The 12,903-nt window shown below is 38.8% G+C and overlaps 2 pseudogenes; both read right to left on the bottom strand.

Moving 5' to 3' along the window:
- Positions 1–3,811: 3,811 nt before the first annotated feature.
- On the bottom strand, positions 3,812–5,627 carry LOC121784153 (annotated as a pseudogene).
- Positions 5,628–11,096: 5,469 nt separating this feature from the next.
- LOC121784152 lies at positions 11,097–11,841 on the bottom strand (annotated as a pseudogene).
- Between the last annotated feature and the right edge of the window lie 1,062 nt (positions 11,842–12,903).

Here is a 12,903-nt window from a genome sequence, read left to right as displayed (position 1 = left end):
GATGTTTATCCTAATTCAAAATTAGGGCCACAATTTGATTAATTAAGTGTTGCATTTACTACCTTTTAAACCAATATTGCAACCTAAAAATAGTGCTTTTTTTAGACATTATAATCTGAAATTACTTTAAACATTATCTGTCAGCCACCATTGCGATTTTTGTAGACATTATATTCCGAAAAATAGTGCATTTTTTTACTTTCCTTTTCTAGACACAATTTCTTCATATTTTATCTTCATTTGGTACATCTATTTATGAAAAAAAATAAACATAGCTCATCATATCTATATTAACTATTATAAAAATAATTAAGTAAGATTTTTTTTACACTGATCATATAAATAAATTCATAACTTTTATAAAAACACGTCTCAAATTATTGGTAGTCGCGTCCATTTCAAATATATATGTATGTAACTATTTTCCATTCGGTTAGAAGATAATGAATAAAAATAGAAGGCGGGTATATTTAACAATGAGATATTATTACTAATTTTATCAAAAAGATTCTTTACTTTACAAAAAGATTTTTCATGTTGCAAAGTGCATTTCCAGCTACAGGATTTCAGTTATTCGTTTAACCTGAATCCATTTTTATCCACTATCCCAAAGATCTTAAGTGCAACATGACAATTACTTTTAAAAAGGGTTATTAGTTGTAGTGCTGGGAAAATATACCGAAATACCGCACTTACCGTACCGAAAAAATACCGAAAATACTGAATTTTCGGTATACCGTACTTTTCGGTAGGGTATACCGTACCGACAGTTTTAGGTACGGTAAAGGTATCCATTTTGTATATACCGCGGTATACCGCGTTATACCGCATCATACCGCAAATTTACGGTATATATCGCAAATAACACGGTATACCGCAAATACGGTATATACCGAAAATCGGTATACCGCGGTATACCATATTGTGGTATATCGAAAATCACGGTACAGTATACCGACAAAAGCGGTACGGTAACAATATCTAAATTTTGGTATACCGGCTTTTCGGTATACCGCAATGTACCGACAAAAGCAGTACGGCGGTAAAGGTATTGTTTTTGATCATACCGCACGGTACGGTACGGTATGCGATATGGCCATTTCGGCGCGGTATACCGTACCGTTCCAACCCTAATTAGTTGGGCTAGCAAGTATGCTTATAATGGAGATGGATTCCAAACGAGTAATACTGGTAATTACAATACTACTTATACAACATCATATGATAATTATATGAGTAGCGCAATCCAACCTGAAAGTCGCGGATCGAATAATAATAAATAAATATGTTAAAGCATAGAGTGGCATAACGATTTATGACATGGTGCTACAAGCTGGAGACCCAAAATCGAATCCTTCCCAGTTCAACTTTCTGCATTTTGAATCAGGTATAGGTGAATTGGTTACTAGTCTGTAATGTACTACGTGAAAGTGCTTTGGTCCCTTACGTTTGTTCCACTACCCCGCGTAGCTCCCAGGAGGAATGAAATTGGGTCAAGCCGCGGGAAAAGAGAATTGGAGAGAAATCACTATTAAATGTAACATTCATACTAAAATAGATTTAAACTTAGTGCAAATGGTTAGAAAAAGTAAAATTGCTCACATTTTTTGGTACGCCTTTTAAGATCATCTCTAATGGTACATTAAAACCTAAAATAGGAAAGATAATTACCTTCAATGGTACTCTAAAACCAATCTCATTTTTGGTTTTGGAGTAAAAACCCTATTTCCCATAGAAATAGACTGAATTTCTTTTTTCGTCCGTCCCATACAAATAGTCAATATCCATTTATGGCAACTTTTTCTTATTTTTTTTTATCTTATCATTTATGGACTCTTCCGTCCCAAGATAAGCGAAACACTTCTTTTGGTCACGGAATTTAAAGAATTGATATTTAAAGAGTTAAATTAAAGAGAGTAAAGTATGAGATTGAGAAAAAGTAGAGAAATAAAGAAAAATGTTTTTTTACTAAAAAGGGAAATGACTCACTTATAGTGGGATATCCTAAAAAGAAATGTAACTCACTTATTTTGGGACGGAGGGAGTAAAAAAAGTGTAAGAAGTTAATTAGTTGGCAAATCCCAAATGTGCAGGCCTATAGATGTGATGATTTTGAGTTGTTTTTAAGTTCATTCCCAAATCTTGATGATGCTGTTCATTTCTGCAGCACATCATTACCTAAACTGCTTAAAGCCAGTCAAAAAGATGTAGTTTGACATTAATTTTTGTTCATCTTTTTAAACTTATTCAATGATTAATACTGTAAAGTAAGCTTTTTATGCATGTGGCACTTTTAAAGTGAAAAAAGTGGACAAGAAAAAGAAAGCAGCCAAAGAATAACAAAGACAACATTGGCTTTACAAATGATTTATGATTATGTTTTAAATATTATGAATGTGCATTAAAACATAAAGAGGATTAAAGGATTAATTCCACTGACAGCCATATGCCAAGATTCAGACTAGAATGTTTTTATAGGCCTTTATCTTCGTGTGTTGTCAGTTGTCACGATGTTTTTCTAATAAAGGTGAGTTAGATAACCTAAAATTAGGGATTTCTATTTGTTCTTCAATTTCAAAATTTTTACGTAACAAAAATATTTAGATTTAAAGTAAAATTCCAATTTCTAATCATTTCATTTTCTTAATTTGAATTGATACAGTTACATCAATTGACTTCGAAAACGTGAACTGTGATAGAATGACTCGAAATGCACAGTGCTTGCAAAACAGGTCAATATAGTTTAGGCTCGTATTAAGGAGTTTTTCGGTTCTTCATTGAAAGTTTAGGCTTGTTTCAAAGAGCTTAATTAAACAGTTTTTACTCATATCGAAGAGTTGAGTCAGACATTTTTAACTGGTGTCGAGTAGCTAATTCAAACAGTTTTGACTCACGTCGAGAAGCTAAATCAGATGATTTTAACTCAATTCAAAGAGGCTGAATTTATGATTCTCAAGAATGAAACCCAATTCATGATTCTTGTAGGCTGAATTTAGTTCACACCCAAATCAAATATATTATGGGCCATTTACAGCCCATAACATGAATTCAAAAGAGTGCGTTTCACTTCATTTCTCTCCCTTTTAAGCCCAATAACAATAAACAAACTTGAATTGCAGAAATATACTCCCTTCCTCCTAATTAATACTGCCTCCGTTCCATAATAGTAGAGTTATTTTATCATTTTGGTACATTCTATAGTAATAGACTCATTTCTCTTTTTAGTAAAAGTATGCACATTACTTCTCACTTATTTTACTATTTCTTACTTTATTCTCTCTTCATCTCTCTACCATTTTCATTTCCTACTTTATTCTTCATTTACTTAACTCACTTAACACAATTATTCTTAAATCACGTGCCGAAAAGAAACGCCTCCACTACTATGGAACGGAAGGAATATGAAACATTTGAATTTCGGCACGAGATTTTATGCAGAGTTGTTTTTTAGGAGTTAAACAAAAGAGAGTAAAGTAGGAAAAAAAATAGAGATGATGTTGTTTCTTTTTAGGAAACGTTTCATTTTAAATGGGACATTCGAAAAGAAAAAAATTTAATTTTTAATGGATAGTAAATACGAGTAGTACTTAAATAAAGAATGCTAGAATGCGCTAAATTGCTTCATTTTTTTACACTGCATTAGTTCTCTTCCATAGAGAAGAGATGGTTATTCTAGGAAGGCATTTTGTCTGGATTGATTATACATAAACTCTAGCATCTAATAAGATAAAGTTGCTAGTTCATACTCTTCCAAGAAAGTAAAAGTAATGAAGATTCAATCAATCAATTATGTACAAACTAAATACATTCACTAAGAAGGGTTGTTCCCCTCCCAACTCCACACTATATCCTTAAACGAAGGCTTCGATTCTTGATCACAAAACTTCACATACTCAAGCTGTCGCCGGAGGACTTCTTCACCTCCACCATATGGAACGACGGCGCCACCTCGTAAATCTCCGCGTCTATCCCCAGCTGCCCCTTCCTCCCCCCCTGCATCTTCACCACCCCATCCTTCTTCCTAATCCTGAAGCTCTCCGTCGTCGCCAGCTCCTCCAGCCTCGACACCACCGTCTCCGGCGGCTCCCTCGTCGTGAACCACTCGTGGTCCCTCCCCTGGCTCCCTCCCCTCAAACAATCCCGAGAGATCGAACCCCGGTGTCATCGATATCAAGTCGAACGCGTTCATGTTATGCACCCCTGTCCCATCCCTGTTTCGTATGATTCCGAATCCGAATCCACACCTTCTTGAATCGGAAACATCAACGATGATCAGCGATTCGACATGCTTGAACCCTTTCATGAACCAAGAATTTTCCATGATTTTGGTAATAGTGATCCTCGGTTAGGGTCGAGGGTCCTGGTGAGGAGCTTCCTCACCTCCGGGGGAACCAGTGCGGGCACCCGAAATCCCGCCGGCTTATCTTTATGTACAACTCCATAAAATTGGAGTCATGGAAGGGAAGATATCCGGCTAAGAGGACAAAAGGGATTACCCCACAACAGGGCTGTCCCGACAAAATCAGAGGCCCTGTGCAAAAATCTAAAATGAGACCTACCACTATAGAAAAAAAGACAATGCATTTTAAAGCTATATGATAATTAAAGAAAAAAAGACAATGCATTTTAAAGAAATATACTATAGAAAAAAAGACAAATTGATGCGTTTGCGTTGCTCCCAATCGCAATGGCCGACGATGGCAGGCGCTGCAGAAGCGATCAATGATGGCTCTGGTGAGCTGGTCCCTGTTGCGGCGTTTGTCGATGAGGAACACCGAACACGAACAGGCGGCTCCCAGGTCTACGATCGGGAAAAGAAACCGATCAGAATTGGAGTCACGGTGCTAGAAAAAGGCATGGGCGTTGCTATACAAGAGAAATAGCTTTGTTGAGCTGAAAAAATAGGAATACACGTATATGGGCTGAAATATTTCAGAGGCCCCTGAAAATTGGGGGCCCTGTGCGGTCGCACAGGCCGCACGGGCCAAGGGACGGGCCTGCCCCACAAGACCAGATGTCGACTTTTACGCCGTCGTATCCGCGCTTGTTGATCACCTCTGGCGCCACGTAGGCCGGGGTCCCACACGTGGTGTGGAGGAGGCCGTCGTGGCGCTTGGAGTCGATGAGGGCAGAGAGACCGAAGTCGGTCACCTTGAGGCTCCCCTACTCGTCGAGCAGGAGATTCTCGGGCTTCAGGTCGCGGTGGTAGACGCCGCGGCTGTGGCAGAAGTCCACGGCCGCGACAAGCTGCTGGAAGTAGCAGCGGCCAGCGTCCTCCTTGTTACGTACTCCATGACAAAGTAGATCACTAGGACCTCGTAGAGGTGGACGGCGTTCGGATGCTTCACGAGTCGCATCACGGATATCTCGCGCATGATCTGGTCGATGAGGCCGACCTTCATGATTTTTTCCTTGTCGAAGATCTTGATTGCCACGCTCAAGCCTGTCTTCAGGGATCAAGCGTGGTGGACCTTCGCGAAGGTTCCTTGCCCTATAACCTTTCCCATCTCGTACTTGCACATTACAATGTTGCCTTTCTTCTCCATTTCTTGAGCTCTTTTAGGTATTTTATCATCCCATTAACAAGAAGAAAATGGAAAAATTAATTGGGTGAAAGGCAAGCAAGGTTGGAGGGATTTTGTCTTGGCAAGAAAAATGAATGAAATGGGATAAAAATGGGAATTGGTAGGTTTGTTTATGGGTTATTATGAAAGGAAAATCCGAGAATAGGGTTGAGTAATTATAGTAAGAATATCAATTTTATGCAACGAATGTTTGTGTATTGTTAGATTGGAGTTGGTGTAAGTGATGTAGAATGAATGAATGAGATTTGATTTAATGTTGTTGTGGATGAGCTTACTTAGGAAGGGCCTAACAAAGAATGTTGCTAGTTATATGCATATATATGTGGATGAGCTTACTTAGGAAGGGCCTAACAAAGAATGTTGCTAGTTATATGCATATATACGTGGATGTGGTGTTGGTTACATTTGTTGTCATTAATCTTGTCATATATTTCTAATAAAAGGGCGAGATTCAAATTATTTCAGAGTTAGTTTGAGACTTTTCAGTCACATTTTACATGTGTTATTATTATTGGTGATATGTTAGTACAAACTTCCAAATTTGAAACAGTCTATAAAAATGGTAGATAGTTATAAATATGTACAAAATAACCTGATTATGTGATTGACTAAATTATGTATAACTTACCAGATCAAACGATCATCTATAAAAATGTGAGGACTATTGTGTATAGTATTTTGACAATTTTAATTTTGTTATGGATGAAACTACAGTTATAAAAAGGTTGAGGACTCGTTCTGTGAACACGGGATTATGATCCAAATAGGTAACATTAATTCCATTCATGTTGACCAAACATAGATTACAAATATAAAAATCCTCTGTGAAATTGTTATCACATGAAAGGTAATTTCATATTTCAGAATTGATCAAGAACAATAAACATCATGAATCTAAATCTAAATCTAAATCTAAATCTAAGTACGCTTCTGCTTTAAGTTTACCAATAGTATTCTAGACGTATAAGTTACGTGAATCATTAATTTAATTCTAACATTTTATTAGAGTGTCCACAATGGGGGAGCCGCGGCCCGCGGCCCCCCATTGCAAAGGCCGAGAGCTGGGGCGGTGAGGCGAGTAGCGTGGCTGAGCCACGGCCGCGGCCTTCACGCGGCTGAGCCGTGTGAGCCGCGGCCATCCCATTGCAAGCGGCGCGAATCGCGGCTGGGCGGCGGAAATTAGTTTTTTTTTTTTTCGAAATTTTGTTATAAATATACACTCTCACTTCCATTTTTTCACTTCATTCTACACTTCAAATCCCTTCATTTTACACACTCAAACACTACAAAAAATGCAAGGTGGAGATGGTAATTCCCCGGGGTATGGAGACTCGGGATACGACAACTTCCCCAATCAGACGTGGAGTCCGCACTCGCCCAATTCCGGGTCCAGCCATCCCAGCAGAGGAACTTGGTTCGCCAACCATCGGGGTTCGGGGACTACCGACCGAATATGGACGCGATCAACAACCCATCCCAGCAATTCCAATCCTCCCAATTCCAATCCTCCCAATTCCAATACTCCCCGTCTCCTCTGTCTGAATCTGATAGATTCACATGGGAACAGTTGATGGGTACACCGGCGACCCCGACATCCGGTAGTGTGGAGATGGAGGCCCCCACCAGGGGTCGCCGAACCGGCGGTGGTGGGGGGCGAGGTGGCGGCGGTGGGAGTGGGAGGCGAGGCGGCAGCGGCGGTGGAAGGCGAGGCGGTGCGGGGCGAGGCGGCAGAGAGCATGGGCCCACCGGCGGCGGGCGAGGTGGAGACAGAGAGCCGGCCACCGGCGGTGGCCGAGGCGGTGGTGATCGGCGTGGCGAGAAGTACAACGACGACGAATCCCTCGCTGTTGCGCGGGCTTGGGAGGCGGTCACGACGAATCCGGTCATCGGCACGGATCAGACCGACATTTGCTTCTGGAGGCGCGTCCTGACGGTGTACAACGACTTCAAACCAGAAGGCAGTGCCGGACGTGATGAAGGCCAGATCCGGAAGAAGTTCGGCCGGATCAGTAGCGCTGTGAAGAGGTTCAGGAACATTTACGAGAGACAGCTCCAGAATGCCGAAAGCGGCCGCAGCGAAGGCGACGTACGGGCGTTATCGTATCAGTTGTTTAATACTGAAAACTGGCCCAAGTTCACCTACTGGAATGAATACATGCTTCTCCGAGACTCCCCTCAATTCAAGGCGATCTGCGACGATGAGACCGGTCCTACTGGGAAGCGGACAAAAATCGGGTCCGACGGCACGTACAGCAGTGGTACCGACTCACGTGCATTCGACCTGAATGACGATTTGAGGGATGAGCCCCCCTCGACAATGTCGAGGCGCCAGCGCCCGCAGGGCCAACAATCCGCCATCCGGGAAGCTAGATCCGCTTCCCAAGTCTCTCGGGCGAGCGCGGCGACACCGCACCCTTCAACACCGACCGCGGCGTTGACTCAAACACTGGAGGTGCAGATGATGAAGCAACTCCAGGATAACTTGTCCTTGTACGAGAAGTCGACGGACCCTATCACCAAGATGATGCACTACGACCTCATTCTTAGGTTGAGGTCGAAGTTGGGCTTCTCCGATGGGTCGGCGACGGGCGAAGCAAGCGGCAGTGGGGCCGGTGTCGGCGACGGTGGAGGAGGTGAAGATGATGTGCCGGATTCCGATGACGCCACCGAGTAGGAAGCGGTGGCGTTTTTTTCTTTATTATTATGTTATGTTTTAAAATATTTTCGTTGTAGAATTTCCCATATTAATAGTACGACGAAAATTTGTCTCTACTTCTCTCTTTATAAATTGTTTTTATTATCCAAATTATTAATCTACTAAAATTTAATAACATTAAATTAAATTAAAAAATAACATTAAAAAAAGCAAAAAAAAAAAATTAACATTTTAAGAGGGCCACATTTGGTGGCCCTTTGAATTTGCATTGACTTTTTTACATTTGCCATTACAAAGGCCACATGGGAGCCACAATTGGTGGCCGGGCCACAAATGGTGGCCTTTGAAGACCACCATTGTGGCCACCCTTAGAGTAATGCTATCTCATTTAATATGGTTATTTAACATTTTATTATAGTACTGATGTTTCATTTAATATGGTTATTTTATTTAATAACCGAAGATTTGATAAGAAGTTGTGCCACGGGAATTCTGATACTTATCTTGTGTATTTTCAATTCTTATTATTCCTACAATTTATTGCGTTTCACTAATCTCACGTATATAGTTTATGAAAGCATTTATTATATTGTTATTAGCCAACAACATATATATATCAATACCATCATAACATTGGATGACATTAGAATTTTATTGGAGGACATATAGGTGAACTAAATGGCGAGATTTATGATAACAAACAAAAAATGATTTTAAAATTAGATTCATTTCTTATCGATTAAGTTATTTTGAAATTAGATTCATTTCTTATCGATTAAGTTTTGTGACGGCGTATTTTCGGAAAATTATCATACCTCTGTTTTTACTCGTGCCATATAATATATACTGTATAAAAGATACAAATACGCACGATCTCACTCTGACTATTAGGAGAATACAAAATAAAAATAATAATGTTTTTAAACAGTTCAAGTGTACTTTTTCCGATACTAAATGTAGAGCGAGAATTAATTTTTTTATTTTGGTTTGGACTACTTATGTTTAAGTTGACATATTGTTAAAAGTGATGACATTTGCAGTTTTGTATTGTTACCAGCACAAATAAAAAATATATTCCTGAATCTTTAATTCACATTGGACCAAACATAAGAGCTGATCTGTTACTTTAATTTTCGAAAAGGGCAAAATAGCTACTAACAGGCCACTAAGCTTAGCCAGCAAGTCAGCAGACATGTTATCAGTGCGGTTATTCCTTCCTTTGTTCTAAAAGAATATACAATTTGAATTTAGCATAAATTTTAATAAAATTTAATAAAATAAAAGAAATAAAAAAATAATTAAAGTGAAGAATGAGTCACACCATATTAAGAGAAAAAAAATTTCCAAAACTAAAAATTACATATTCTTATAGGATAAATTAAATAAAAAGATTGCATATTCTTGTGATGGATGGAGTATAACATAACACGGCTTATAATATTTAAGGTTGTAATTAAATTGCTAAAAAAACACGAAGGATGTAAAATATTTGTTTATAATATACTGATATTTTTTAGAACTATTCTATGAACTCGAATTTTGGGAAAATGTGATATGACAGTTGAAAAATAGTACTTAAACAATATTGTTTTGTATTTGCAAAACGTTTTTTAAGAATATGAATTTTATTTGTGTTGTTTATGAAGGATTTGACAATATCATTGAGTTGTATATAATTGTGCTCCTTTCAGCACATAAACATGAGAGAAAATAATAATCAAACCTAGTTGTGCCCATCGTTTCTTTCAGTTTACAATTTCGATCACTGCAACAAAAAATATTGTATTAAAAACACTTTTTAATGCTATAAAATACGATACTATATATATATCTATATATATATATATTTAATTATACTACCCATACTTCATAAAGTGTTCTTATTGTTGGTCTTCCAACTAAAATTAAAAGACATAAATAGAAGCAACCAAGAAAAATGAAAAATGAAAATAATTTGCCCTCAAGTTAGGAACACTTTTTCCTTTTGAAATTATAATTATTTTTAAAAACTTTTAAATATTAGTAATGGTATCTCAATTTTTACATCATTAAAAGATAAGTATTTTTTTTGCAGTGGATTGTCGGCCGCCCTCCACCATTATTGTCGTCTTTGCAAAAGAAGAGGAAGATGATGAACAATAATTATACACATTTTATATTCAGTATTTTCAAGATTAAGAGTTTAATTTGTGGAGTATATTACTCCCTTCGTCCCCATCACATATTTTAGATTAAGACTATGAACGTTTGGTTTGGTACGGATTTTAATAAATAATTGAAACAATAAGAGAAAGATAGAAAGAAAAGATTTTAAAGTATTGTTAGTAGAGAATGAATCTCACCCTATTAAAAAAATGAATTTCCAAAGTTAGAAATTTCATACTTTTCAAGCATGGACTAAAAAGGAAAATGGGGAGGGAAGACGTATTTTTTTAATTTTATCAAATAACCCAACATCATTTAGTGTGGCATATGAATAATTAATGACACGTAGGCAACCGATCTTTATTGAAGTATTTCGCCGTCTGAGACATTTTAAAAAATCGTCGTACTTATGATACAGTTGGTGATTTGCAGAACTTGCGAGGTTGACTATATTAGGATACAGTTATTTACAAAACTTCAGAGATTTATCTGAATTTAACCACATTTCAGATAAAAGCACAAATTACGAGTATTACATTATCGGATAATACATTCATTCGGCTTGATTTCTTTGGATTAAATTCTTTTTGAGTTTTAATTTGAAGTACTGCAATTAAAAAGAAGAAGATGAGCAATATTAATATGCAGTAGAAGAAGTAGACGAAATATACATAACATAATAATAGAGGCGGAAAATTAGAATGTGAAAATTAATTAATTAGTCTACCATGATCAAGGTCTCTCTCTTCCCCCATTCCCTCATGCAGAGGCGCAGCTTCTTCCCCGCCGCCAGAAATTCCACCGCCTGCCTCGGCGTCAGGATCCTCACTATCTCCTTCACACGTCCCCACCCTCAGCCATCCGCTCCCCCATAACCCCCGCCATCTCCCTCCCGTGCTTATCCAGCGCCCCCTCCACATCCCCTTCCTCCCCCGCCACAACCATCGCCGCAATCGGATTGTCCAACAGATCCTCCTGCAGCGTCGCCAGCTTCGTCGACAGGGCCCTCTCCTCGCGGATGGTCCGCTGGTGGAGCCCGTCGACAGAGACTAGCTGGCGCGGCGAGAGCTGCCCCAAGCTGCTCTCGCCGGTGAGGAAGTCGGAGAGGTGGGACTCGAGGTCGAGGTCGAGGCCGCAGAGGGCGTAGATGAGGCGGATGTAGGAGGAGGGGCGGCAGCCGCCGATCCAGAGGACGGACCGCTCTAAGGAGGTGCACCACGTAGGGGCGTAGTAGGGCGACACGTCGGCCATGGCCATGACGTGGCGCTGACGCGTGTACTCCTCGAAGTGGCGGATTACTTTGTCTACGAGGCGGCTCAGCTCGGCGTCGTTGGCGGCGCACGCTGCTGCTGCTGCTGCTTGGGTGAGCTCGGATAGCTCCTCCTCTTGGAGGTGCATCCACTCTTGGTAGTGGCACCTCTCGTTGCTTTGGTCCCTTGCTGCAGCCATTTTTTTTCTCTCTCTCTCTCCGGATAATATTGATGTATAGTTGGACTGAATATATATAGAGCTATAACTCGGGCTATTTTTGGGTTTTGATACAACTTATTAGGATCGTCATATTAATTTGATTCTAGGTCAATCCCACGCAGCTTTAGTTTTGTATTCACTTCAAAAATGCCTCAAACTACTTACCCCATATATTGGTTTTAACTTTCCTTTATTCTTTGAGGTGGGATGAATTTGCACTCACTACGTGTCCTATTTTGACTACATATAAATATTCCATCCGTCTCATAATTTTTGTCACACTTTGATTGGACATAGATTTTAATAAATGTAATGAGAAGTTTGTTGAAAAAAATAATGAAATTTGATTCCTATTTTTATATATTAATTTATGATAAAAGTTAGTGAGAATGAATTAGTAGAATGTGCGGTTCACTATCAAAAATGGTAAAAAGTGACATGAAATAAATTTTATGAGATCGACAAAAATAAAAAGAATGACAAATTTTATGGGACAAAGAAAGTAGAATTTGCACTCTTTTATTGCTTATTATGTGTCTTACTTTAATTTAATACGGGTTTTAGAAACTAGAAAATGTGAAAGTAAAAATAATACTCCTTAAAAAAAAGTACTTAAGACAATTAATAAGGAAGATCTGAAAATAAATAATTGGGTATGTAATGAGAGAGGAGGGAGTAGAATATGTGTGTGGGGGTAAAAGGGAGGGCGTTTTGATGGTTTATGTGAGTTCGTTAATGTATATTTGGTGGTGTGAATTTAACTGCGGAAGAAGACAAAGTTTTCACTCAAATTACTTTTGCAGAGAGGGATATTTTTCTTGCCTTGTTCTCATCCATGCATGATATTTTTGCGCACACTATCCTATAGTTTTGTTTTCATATAATAAATTTTGTTGTTGAGACTGAGAAACTCGTAACTGCTAGCTATTGGATAATAGTGCTTATTTGGATTAATCTTCTAGTTTGTATATCAACCATACGGGTATGTTAAAATGCTAACATTTCTTAAATTGTTAACTTGCTAAGTCATCAATATGGTCGTGTTGA

The sequence above is a fragment of the Salvia splendens genome, chromosome 21 (genome assembly GCF_004379255.2).
Source record: "Salvia splendens isolate huo1 chromosome 21, SspV2, whole genome shotgun sequence".
Classification (NCBI taxonomy): Eukaryota; Viridiplantae; Streptophyta; class Magnoliopsida; order Lamiales; family Lamiaceae; genus Salvia; species Salvia splendens.
Note: the sequence above shows the minus strand (reverse complement) of the source record. Positions and strands in the feature narration are given on the sequence as shown.